The sequence below is a fragment of the Neofelis nebulosa genome, chromosome 3 (genome assembly GCF_028018385.1).
Source record: "Neofelis nebulosa isolate mNeoNeb1 chromosome 3, mNeoNeb1.pri, whole genome shotgun sequence".
NCBI lineage: Eukaryota > Metazoa > Chordata > Mammalia > Carnivora > Felidae > Neofelis > Neofelis nebulosa.
The window spans coordinates 112,554,466-112,566,608 of NC_080784.1; the positions used below are offsets into that span (position 1 = coordinate 112,554,466).

Below are 12,143 nucleotides of genomic sequence, written 5' to 3' on the forward strand. Positions count from 1 at the left end.
CCCCGCGTCAGGCTCTGGGCTGATGGCTCGGAGCCTGGAGCCTGTTTCCGATTCTGTGTCTCCCTCTCTCTCTGCCCCTCCCCCGTTCATGCTCTGTCTCTCTCTGTCCCAAAATAAATTAAAAATGTTGAAAAAAAAAATTAAAAAAAAAAAAAAAGAATGAGATAAATGAGGCAGAATTATGGGAAACATCATCTTTTGGTCTTGTGAGGTGTTACATTAAAGACACTCAAAGCCTTGTAGCTACTAGCATAAATGAGTTTCCCACCCAGCAGTACTTTCTCCGTTTACTAAACTAAATCAAGCTGAGCATGTGAATATGAGCACATGAACTCACGTTCATGTGATTTCTCCGTTTACTAAACTAAATCAAGCTGAGCATGTGAACTCACATATAAAGCCCTGAAAGCCTTGCTTATTTTCCTAGCACGATGTTACTACACGAAGCTCTGCTACATAATCCGAAGTACTAACATTTCTTGGATAAAAACTAGGTACTGGGCACAGTGCGAAGTGCATGCCATGTACTAATTCACTCACTCTTTACAACAATCCTAACAGGCAGGAAACCTGAGACTCACAGGGGTTAAGTAACATGCCCAAGGTCGCATGACCTCTGACTAAGAGGGAGGATTTGAACACAGGAAGTCCAGGTCCAAATCCCACATGCTCAAGTCCCATGTTGCACCGACTGTATTTTAAGAAAACAGGAGTTGGACATCAATTATCTGATACTTGCAGTGATGCCATAAATACCAAATATGTAATCAATGTTGTTAGAGTTGCTGGTCTGAAGCATGATTTACTTTAACAAATTTAAATTTTTAAAAAATGTTTATTTATTCTTAAGGGAGAGAGAGACAGAGCATGAGAGGGGGAGGGGCAGAGAGAGAGGGAGACACAGAATCCAAAGCAGGCTCCAGGCTCTGAGCTGTCAGCACAGAGCCTGACGCGGGCTTGAACTCACCAGCCATGGGATCATGACCTGAGCCGATACCGACGGAGCCACCCAGGCACCCCTACTTTAACAAATTTTTTTTTTTTTTAATTTTTTTTCAACATTTTTAATTTTATTTTTGGGACAGAGAGAGACAGAGCATGAACGGGGGAGGGGCAGAGAGAGAGGGAGACACAGAATCGGAAACAGGCTCCAGGCTCCGAGCCATCAGCCCAGAGCCTGACGCGGGGCTCGAACCCACGGACCGCGAGATCGTGACCTGGCTGAAGTCGGACGCTTAACTGACTGCGCCACCCAGGCGCCCCATAAATTTAAGGTAAGAGAGGATACATTCAAACTGGGAGAGAATAATCTCTGCTTTTCAAAATCTGCTTGGAACAGTGCTTTCAGAGTTGTAATTTGATACTTGTGTATCTATGAGTAAAACTGTTCTAAACTTTTATATCTGGCCCATTCCAGAATTCTATCTATGGTGCTTATTCATGTGATTTGGCTTTCGGCATATATGTTTTGGTGTGCTTATCTATAACACTGCATATAGAAAATAACATTTGTATTTATAGGTATTCATCCGTCAGGTAAAGCCTACCAATAACCAGTACAATAAACTCTCTATTTTCATACTGATGCTCTCGACTCATTAAAGCTTTTAAGCTATCGCTGTGTTTATGAAGTCTGGAAAGTGATAATTTGCATTTATATTTATCCTTTTGTTAAAATTGATCACTGTTCTCATTGTGGTATTGATGCCATATTTTAGGGGGGGACGATGTCTTCTTTTGATGTTTTTTTTTCCACGTGAAGGGAGCTTACTTACTGTAGCACACCTGGCCTCTTTCTTTACCCACTCTGCCCCAGGGGAGGTGGAATGACTAATCTGGTAAATTTGGGAAGAAGAAAATGGGCATGTCTGGCTTACCTCCTCTCTCTCTCTCTCTCTCTCTTTTGTTTCCTTGGGAACAGGTGTCTAGGGGAAACAGGATTCTCTGCTCTTTCATATCATAAGTCTAATCTAGAAAGCCACCCTTTATGTGGTGTTCTGCTTGCCTCAGTAATTTCTATGATTGAATGAGGATGTCTACATAATTTAGGGGTTCAGCTAGCAGACCCCTTGTACTCTAATATGAAGCTATATCTTTCTTTCTTTCTTTTTTTAAGTTTATTTGTTTATTTTGGGAGAGACAGCCCGAGTCAGGGAGGGGCAGAGAGACGGGGTGGGGGGGGGGGGGAGAGAGAGAGAGAGAGAGAGAGAGAGAGAGAGGAAGAGAGAGAATCCCAAGCAGGCTCTGTGCTGGCAGCACATGGGGCTCAAACTCACAAAACCATGAGATTGTGACCTGATCCGAAACCAAGAGTCAGAGGCTTAACCGACTTAGCCACCCAGGTGCCCCTGAGGCTATGTCTTTCAATTTAGTCTTTATCAGAATTAAAAGTAATGTTTAACCTGATTCTGCCTACCTTTTTTTTTTTTTTTTTCTCTCTCTCTCAGCTTGCTCAGAATCCAGGAGGGAAGGAATCCTGGATCCTCTCAAAGATCCCAACATTAACTATTGCCTGATATATCATAGCCCTTTCTGAGGAAAACTGCTTTGCCCAGGGTCCCTGCCTTTGAAATAGCTATGCATTTTGCTACTTGCCCTTGACTCCATTTCCCCACCCACGCACCAGCTCAAAGTTAACCCAAGAGTACCCGGCCCCACGACTCTGTGGCCTGGCTTGAAAAAATGAACTTTCAAATCTGAACTAAGAAATATAGAAGGGTAGAAAGAAGCAGAAAATAGAATATAGCTAAGTCATATTTATGGGCAATGGCAGAGTGAAGATTGAAGAATGATGGCTCTGAATCCAAATTTACCTTTTCATGAGGGCCATTTTTAGAGTTACAGGCCTCCTTTATTGTTCCATTATGTTTTCATAATAACGTACACCCCATTTTGTGAATATGTTTGAGTGAACCTCTGTTCTTTCCAACCAAAAAAAAAACAAAAAACAAAAAACAAAAAAAACAAAAAACCAAAACCCGAACTAAAACTGCAATGCTCAAAACTTCTATTGAGAATTGTCAAGTAAATCATCAATCTGAAAAACACAAATCTTGAAGCAAGAACAAGTCAGTCATTCGACATGCAGAAACCGTAAATCAAATGGAAAGGAAAATGTATGGTGTTATGTATGCGTTACTCTGTTCAGTAAGGCCTGTCCCTGATCAAGAGTCCTTCCTATGCGAGGTGTACGTGATAGAGTCCGTAAGTTTGCAACCTCAGCTGTTCCCTGCACAACTGGCAGCCTGTTCCACTTCCAGGCTTCCTTACAGGTCTGCTTGGAAAGTGCAGCACTCTTCCTGCAACCCTGCTCATGACTATGTATCCTGCAGGGTACTCAGCAAGCCACAGTGGGTTCCCTCTCTTCGAGGTTGCACTTCGGTGTATGCTCAATGTTTAGTTCTCTTCTCCCTTCTCGTAGGTGCCCCACTTTAGCGTTAGGGTGATTGTTTACCTACATGGGATGCAATGTTTAGTGACAGGCTATTTTCCAAGGGTGATTCTCAATCCTTACCTCTCTGATAAAAATGCTTTCCATCATTGTAGCACCATCCAGTTTATGAAAAACATTCACGTGCATTAGCCCAGTTAAACTTAGAGTAACTATAAAATCTAAGTAAGGTAAGGAAACTGAAGTTGAGAGGTTAAGTGACTTTCCAAATTTATAAAGTCAGAGGGTCAGGGTCAGGCAAGAACCCAAATCTGCATCTTTAAAAATATTTTTTTATTGTGGTAAACAATACGTAACATGCAATTTACCATCTTCATCATTTTTAAGTGTACAGTTCATTAGTGTTAATCCACACTTTTCCATCTTGTGAATATGAAAGTCTATACTGATTAAACAACTCCTCTTCCCTGTCACAACCCAGTCCCTGTAACCACCATTTTACTTTTTTTTTTTTTAAGTTTATTCACTTTTGAGAGAGAGAGGCAGGCAGAGGAAGGGCAGAGAAAGGGGGACAGATGATCTGAATCAAGGTCCATGCTGACAGCAGGGAGCCTGATGCGGGGCTCAAACTCACGAACCTGTCAGATCATGACCTGAACAGTTCTGAAAGTCAGAAGTTCAACTGACTGAGCCACCCAGGTTCCCCTTACTTTCTATATCTGTGAATTTGATTATTCTAGGTACTTCAAATAATTGGAATCATACAGTATTTGTCCTTTTGTGGCTGGCTGGCTTCATTTAGCATAATGTCCTCAAGGTTCCTCCATGTTATAGTATGTGACAAGATTTCCTTCCTTTTAAGGCAGACTTTTTCCACTGTGTATATGTACCAGACCTTGTTTATCCATTCATCTGTTGATGGACATTTGGGTTGCTTCAAACTGTTGGCTATTGTGAACAGTGCTGCTAATGACATGGGCATACAAATATCTCTTCAAAACCATGCTTTCAATTATTGTGGCTATATATCCAGGAGTGGGATTTATGGGTCATATGGTAACTCTATTTTTAATTTTTTGAGAAAGCTCCAGGCTGGGTTTCCTTAGAGATTCCACCATCTTACAATCCTACCAACAGTGAACAGAGTTCCAATTTCTCCATATCCTTGGCCAACACTTGAGGAACTCAAATGTCTAAAAGGTCAGTTTTTCTTCTGCTTTCTCCTTATAGTCTGATCAAGGTGATTTTGCTCAGTGCTTGATCTGGGCATAGGATACTGGGTCTTTGGAGCTAGGGCTACACTCATCACTCACTGAACCCAAACAGTAGCTCTGAGGAAACCATATCCTTTATTATGATGAGAAAATTCTAACGGGGGGGGGGGAGGGACAAAAAACCCCCACAACAATTGAAAAGAGTGTTTTTGTTATGTATTTAAAAGTAAAAGAAAGAAAAGAAACTTTATGGGAGATGGCCTTCACGGTCACTGTTTTGAAATTCTCAAGTTAAAGTTGGTGCCATGAGAGCAAATGATGATTTGGTGATTAGCTAGAAATTATTCCAGCTGGACATTCTTCACACTGAGCTGCAAAGACACTTTGCAATTCCAGTAGTAACTTCTGTGAGGTGGTCTTCCTGTGTTGGAAAGATGGAGTTTCTAGGAGTCTGGGTAGGTCAAGGTGGCCAGAGTTCACAGAGAAAGGAGCACAAAGCAAGAAGTCCAGAGATCTGAAAAGGTCCTTCAAGTTTTCAGGAGACCTCATTCATGGAAAGGCACCACACCAAGCTGGAGAAAGAGCTACCTAAAAGGACTAGAGGAAACAGTCCCCAGGCTTCATGAAGGTCTTATATTTCCACCAATCAGAAATGAAAACCTTGTTGTCCACAGGGCATGGGGTATTCAGAAGGGCATCACTTCAATAGTGAGTTAAAATTAGAGTAAAGTGGCTCTTGGTCTACTCTGAAAGTTTAGAAGCAAGCTTGAAAAAGAGCAATTTCCTAACTTGACTGAGTCCCAAAACAAACCTCGAAAATATTTACAGGTGGGACACCTGGGTGGCTCAGCGGGTCAAGTGTCCGACTCTTGATTTTGGTCATGATCTCAGGGTTCCTGAGTTTGAGCCCCACATCAGGCTCTGCACTGACCACATGGAGCCTGCTTAGAATTCTCTCTCTTCCCCCTCTCTGTCCCTCCTCTGCTTGTGCGTGTGCTCTCTCTCTCTTTCCCTCCGTCAAAGCAAATAAATAAAACTTAAAAAATTAAGAAAAAAAGTGTTTATGGACTTGCAAAATACCCACCATCCAATGTGGTAAAATTTACAATGTCTGGCATCCAGCCAAAAATTGCCAGGCATGAAAAAAAAGCCCAAACTGCAAAGAAAAATAAATCAATAGAAACCAACCTCAAAATGACAGTTATTATAACTATATTTTGTAAGTTTCAGAAGGTAGAGTAAAAATTAGGTAGAGTTAAAAATATACAAGGGAGATGTGAAAGTTGATCCAAATCAAACTTCTAGAGATTAAAAAATATATAATGTCTGAAATGAAACCACAGATATCTGAATTTGTTCTTAGCTGGCATTTATTTGTCAATGGCAAATTACTTAACCTCTCGGAGTCTCAAAGACTTCATCTGTGAAATGTGGATAATGTTTATTTTCAGTGCTGTATCAGGATTAGAGGAAATGTGAGTCAAATGCTCAGCACAGGGCCTGGCACATGGTGGGTGCTTAATAAATGACAGTGAATACTGTGTGTGTGTGGGGGGGGGGGGAATAGGAAAAAGAAGTCAGTTCATGCACTCCTTTTTTCCTTATGGCAAAATAACAAGAAAAGACAGGCTCTGAAAATAACCGTCAGCAGAACTTTCAATAGAGTGAAAAGGAAATAATCGATCATGTGTATAACATCTATAAGGCTCATCTCAGAATACGACTAAGCCTCTAATTTCTTTTAATCTCTTTCTTCTCTTCGCCAACTCTTAGGAGTGATGTTGCTAGAAACTGAGAAAAAAAAAAAGGAAAATGAACAGGCTTTATGGCAGTTGGTGAAGGAAAGCGGGTTCCTGAAAGGGAGCCTTCGCAGCACGTGCGAGTTGCTTTTGGCTGTCGCCAATGGAGGAATCCCTCCCCAAGCACCTGTAAACTGATGCTGCAAACACCCCATTCTGCATCCCGCATGAACACGCCATATATTTGAGCAGAGAACATTGCCTAATCTATTTTTCCCCCTTCTACTCTTAATAGATTGGAGCACAAAAGCCTGAGAGAGGGTGACCTGCCAGACAAAGGCCCTTTGAGTTCCTTGGAAAAGTAGACTTGGAGGAGGATGGAAGGAATCCAAGTGGCCCTATTATTTCCACTTGCACTAATTAGACATTTTTCTGTCAGCTATTGAGCACTGCTGAGAGGCCAAACTCACTGAATTCATTTCTAAAGTGTTTACAGAAGTTTGCATCTGTTTGTGTCTCTTCAGGAGGAAAATAAGCACTTCAATAGCATTGTGGAAAATCTAAACGAAGCATCCTATTCTGGAGGACCTGGCATCCCCACAGCTGCATAATTTAACTCCATTTGGGGCTGAGCTTCTCGCATCTCTCTCCAAAACCTAACGATGCAAAATGCAGAGAAGTCAACTCAGGAGAATCTTTTCTTTCTTGCCATTGTCTTTTCTCTCCCTCTTTTGAAACCTCTGCATGCTGTGCACTACATACAGATTTAGGTGGGTATCATTCTTGTCGCCCCTCTCTCGCATTTCTACCAGCACTCTGAGAAATTAATACCCACTTTCATTTGCTGCCAAGTGAAGGGATAGTAAATTCCTCAGCGGCAACGCCGAATACATCACCATCCTGGGAATCTCCCCCAAATGTACGCCCCGGGAGCACTCTGACTTCAGGAGGAGGGTAATGAAAGGAGGCCAGAGTGTGTGGCAAGGAAGGACACTAAAAGAGAAAGTTTCCCTACATGGTAAAATGTGCCTGGGTTATGCACAATTAGATTAACATGAAAGAGAGTCCCTCCCCCACCCCCACTCCCCAAAAAAGAAAGAAAAAGAAAACAACACAAAAACCCTAACCCACTGCCTACATGGGCAGTGCCTTTGAAATGCATATTGGTCTACATGGAATTTGATTCAGGGTTCTTTTGTTTGGGTTTGTAGGCCTATGACTGACCTGCCATCACAGAGCACTCAAAAATATGATCTTTTTAGACAATCTCACAGTAGCAGAATTTTAGTTGTTGGAATCAACATAGGATAACTCAAGGAAAAAAAAAAGGAACAGGAATTCTATTCCTTTATCTTTCTTCAGAGCCTGACTTAAGGGCTGTCAGATTGTTCAAATAGCCACCAACTTGTGTTTTTCTTGTTGAGTGATCATGTTTAAATAAAAATATGTGGATGTAGATAAGAGAGTGCTGGATTTCTAGAGACAGGCTTACAAATGAGTGTGTGCGTGTGTGCGTGCATGTGTGCAACAGCCCCACAGTTGTTTTTTCACATCTGTTTTCAGAATGGAAAATATGGGGTTCTAATTGAGTTTATGGCACAAAGGGAACTTCACGGCTAGAAAGCTGAGTCAGGTGGTAAAGGAATTAAACTCCACAATGAGATTTCAATACACAGATGATTGAAAAAATGCTAAAGAGCTTTTTCTAAGGGCTTTTGCTGAACAGCAGCAAGGAAAAGTGTGTGCCGTTTTCATGGTTCCTTGCATTAGTGCTAGCCCCTCCTGATGCCGAGCATCAAGTTTGGGTCCCAGCTATGGGTTCAAAGCCATGATGCGTTTGCAGCAATGACAATGGCAGCTGTTCTCTAGGGGGGCTGGGTGAGGGGACTCAGAACTGAAGCCATCTGGCATTGCAATTGGCAGGAATAGTGGAAAGGGAAATTATTGCTGCATAGCAAATTGGGAGATTCGAAAAAGGCAGGGGAAAGTGGGGGAAGATGTCCTGAGGTGAGGAATTAGCAGAATAAACAAATGAAAAATGATGATGCCTGCATAGTTATACATCAATAAGGAAAGCAGAGTAAGAGTAGAACCTGTCCAATTGGACTACTCAAGGTCGACGGAGGACCAAGCATGTCATGCTCTAAATTTGTCCACCCGCTGAAATGTGAGGAAAAGAACCGAACTTTCCTAAGGTTTATGCCCAAGGCTGGTTAACATTTCACTGATCTTCTTTCATTTTACCAGTAGAACATGCAAGTCCTTTTTGCAAAATAGTTGCATATCTTTTTCTCTATATACCTAAAGACAGCATTTGCAATCATCTTTCCCTGCTTTTCATCCTCTCTCCCTCATATCTACCATAGATGGAGTTGGCTGTCTTTTAGAAGAAAAAGAAAGCAGTTTCAAAACAGATGACCACTTGCCCAGGATCCTAGTGAATCTCATGGTCCCTGAGAACCAGGGACCTGCATGCCTTAGTCTCTTCCAGGTTGTGATGGCCACTATCACTCCAGTCACCACTGGTCATTTCAAAATCCACATCGATGATTCACTTAGCACACTGATCTCTCTTGCCACAGCCTCTTTATCTCCAGTGATTTTGCTCTACACCCAGCCTTAGTCCCTATGACTATGATACTCATGACTCCCATGATCAGTCATAGCCTAGAACTTAAAATTTTGATAACAGCCCAGTTGGAATCTCAACTTAACCATTTGATTCTCTGATCTTTATCTACTATTCTAACTGCCTTTCTCAGTAGCTCAACTCCAACAATTCTGCAAGCCTTCAGGGACATCCACATAATCCATTGACCCCTACTATTGTTGTGTAACCAATCCCCTCATGTTCTCACTTGACTCTTTAAATTCCTGTGGTGCATTGGGGCACCTGGGTGGCTCAATCATTTAAGCCACCAACTTTGGCTCAGGTCATGATCTCACAGTTTGCAAGTTCAAGCCCTGCATCGGGCTCTGTGGTGACAGCTCAAAGCCTGGAGCCTGCTTCAGATTTTGTGTCTCCCTCTTTCTCTGCCCCTCCCCTGTTTGCACTCTCTCTCTCTCTAAAATAAATAATAAACATTAAAAAAATTTAAATTCCCACAGTGCATCCAAGTAATGACTTTAAAAAACCCATTCTTGATGCCTTTGTCACGTTCTGCTTCTGTCACGTAAATCTGGCAATTCCAACTATATTTATTGTTAAGGAAAAATGTTGGCCTCACATTAAAATCACTTAAGGGAGGGGCTCCTGAGTGGCTCAGTCAGTTTGAGCCTTCGACTTCGGCTCAGGTCATGATCTTGGGATTCAGGAGTTTGGTCCCTACATCAGGCTTACTGCTGTTAGTGTGGAGCCCCCGCTCTCTCTGTCCCTCTCCTCTTGCACTCTCTCTCAAAAACAAAATCTCTTAGGGGAACTTTAAAAAGTTCAGATGTCTAGATGGCACCCCAGACCAGTTAAATTGAACTCTCTGGGAATTGTACGCAGGCATTGATTTCTTTTAATATCCCCAGGTGATTCAATGTGCAGGCAGAGCTGCGAATCCCTGGGGTAGCCTGACTGTTAGCCACTTTCCTCATCCCTCAATTCCTTCTCTTGCTAAAGGTGGAATGAGTTATCTGATGGGAGGGGGCATACCTGGCTCAGACCTTTCCTCTCCCCTCTCTTCAAAACTTCCTCCCTGTTCGGGGTGCCTGGGTGGCTCAGTCGGTTGAGTGGTTGAGTGTCTGACTTCAGCTCAGGTCATGAACTTGTGGTTCGTGAGTTCAAGCCCCACATCAGGCTCTGTGCACAGAGCCTGAAGCCTCGTTCGGATTCAATGTCACCCTCTCTCTCTCTGTTCCTCCCCTACTTGTACTCTCTCTCTCTCAAAAATAAAGATTAAAACAAAATTAAAAATAAAAAGGGGGAGGGCGCCTGGGTGGCTCAGTTGGTTGGGCGTCTGACTTCGGCTCAGGTCATGATCCCACAGCTTGTGAGTTCGAGCCCCGTGTTGGGCTCTGTGCTGACAGCTCAGAGCCTGGAGCCTGCTTCAGATTCTATGCCTCCCTCTCTCTGTGTCCCTCCCCTCTCTGTCTCTCTGCCTTTGTCAAAAATAAATAAAGATTAAAAAAATTAAAAAAAAATCTTTCTCCCTGTTCTACAATAAGGGAAGGAACTTGCCAGCAACAAAATGAGTCTGGGGTAGAGAATTTACCAACTCACTTGTCTGAATACCTAAAGCTACATTCTCCTATCCATTTTAGAATAATGAAGGCTGCTCTTTTGTATCTATCTTTCAGTTGGCTCTGAACACAGGAGGTGACAATGAGTGTTATTTGTTGCTACTTACAATCCCCAAATTATATCTACTTTTCTGCCTAACCTGAGCTTCTACCCAAGTAATTGCATGTGGCTGGAGAAAAACACAACCATAACACTTTGAATTTATGACCTTAACATGAAGTTGGCCCTCAGCACAGCCTGACAGTCCAGCTACACTCACACCTTCTGCTCTCTTCTCAAGGTGTCATGCTTTCTGTGGACAACCTGGCTTCTTCTTTCACTGAGAAAACAGTCAATGAGAAGAGACCTTTCTTATTGTCTTACCCGGATTTATCAACCCTCTTGCAGTGGAACCCATGTTTCTGCCTACTGTCCCTTTGCCAGGGTTAAGGCCAACCTCCCATTTATTTTTTTTATTTATTTATTTTTTTTCAACGTTTTTTTATTTTTATTTTTGGGACAGAGAGAGACAGAGCATGAATGGGGGAGGGGCAGAGAGAGAGGGAGACACAGAATCGGAAACAGGCTCCAGGCTCCGAGCCGTCAGCACAGAGCCCGACGCGGGGCTCGAACTCACCGACCGCGAGATCATGACCTGGCTGAAGTCGGCCGCTTAACCGACTGCGCCACCCAGGCACCCCCCAACCTCCCATTTATATACTCAGTTCTATCCCTCCTTCTTTGCTCTAGGACACGATTCCTGTAAACACCCTTTTTCTCTTCCACATCATTAATTTCCTCGTCTCTACCAGATCATTCTCATCAGCATACAGACATAGTGTCTTTCATCTTAAAAAATTTTCCCTTAGGGGCGCCTGGGTGGCTCAGTCGGTTAAGCGTCCGACTTCGGCTCAGGTCATGATCTCAACGGTTCGTGAGTTCAAGCCCCGCATCAGGCTCTGTGCTGATGGCTCAGAGCCTGGAGCCTGTTTCAGATTCTGTGTCTCCCTCTCTCTCTGACCCTCCCCCATTCATGCTCTGTCTCTCTCTGTCTCGAAAATAAATAAAGGTTAACTAAAAGGCAACCAACGGAATGGGAAAAGATATTTGCAAATGACACATCGGACAAAGGGCTAGTATCCAAAATCTATAAAGAGCTCATCAAACTCCACACCCGAAAAACAAATAACCCAGTGAAGAAATGGGCAGAAAACATGAATAGACACTTCTCTAAAGAAGACATCCAGATGGCCAACAGGCACATGAAAAGATGCTCAACATCGCTCCTCATCAGGGAAATACAAATCAAAACCACACTCAGATACCACCTCACGCCAGTCAGAGTGGCCAAAATGAACAAATCAGGAGACTATAGATGCTGGAGAGGATGTGGAGAAACGGGAACCCTCTTGCACTGTTGGTGGGAATGCAAATTGGTGCAGCCGCTCTGGAAAGCAGTGTGGAGGTTCCTCAGAAAATTAAAAATAGACCTACCCTATGACCCAGCAGTAGCACTGCTAGGAATTTACCCAAGGGATACAGGAGTACTGATGAATAGGGGCACTTGTACCCCAATGTTTATAGCAGCACTC

General features: G+C 42.9%; 1 protein-coding gene and 1 long non-coding RNA gene across 7 annotated transcripts in view; both read right to left on the reverse strand.

Moving 5' to 3' along the window:
• The window catches only part of ALPK1 (alpha kinase 1), a 131,962-nt gene that overhangs the window by 31,111 nt on the left and 88,708 nt on the right, over nucleotides 1-12,143 (reverse strand). The gene's annotated exons all lie outside the window — the stretch shown is intronic.
• On the reverse strand, nucleotides 8,631-11,605 carry LOC131507185 (uncharacterized). The gene is made up of 2 exons (XR_009259382.1): nucleotides 11,258-11,605; nucleotides 8,631-11,008 (listed from the first exon to the last, which is right to left on the reverse strand). It is a non-coding gene; the product is annotated as an uncharacterized LOC131507185 (long non-coding RNA).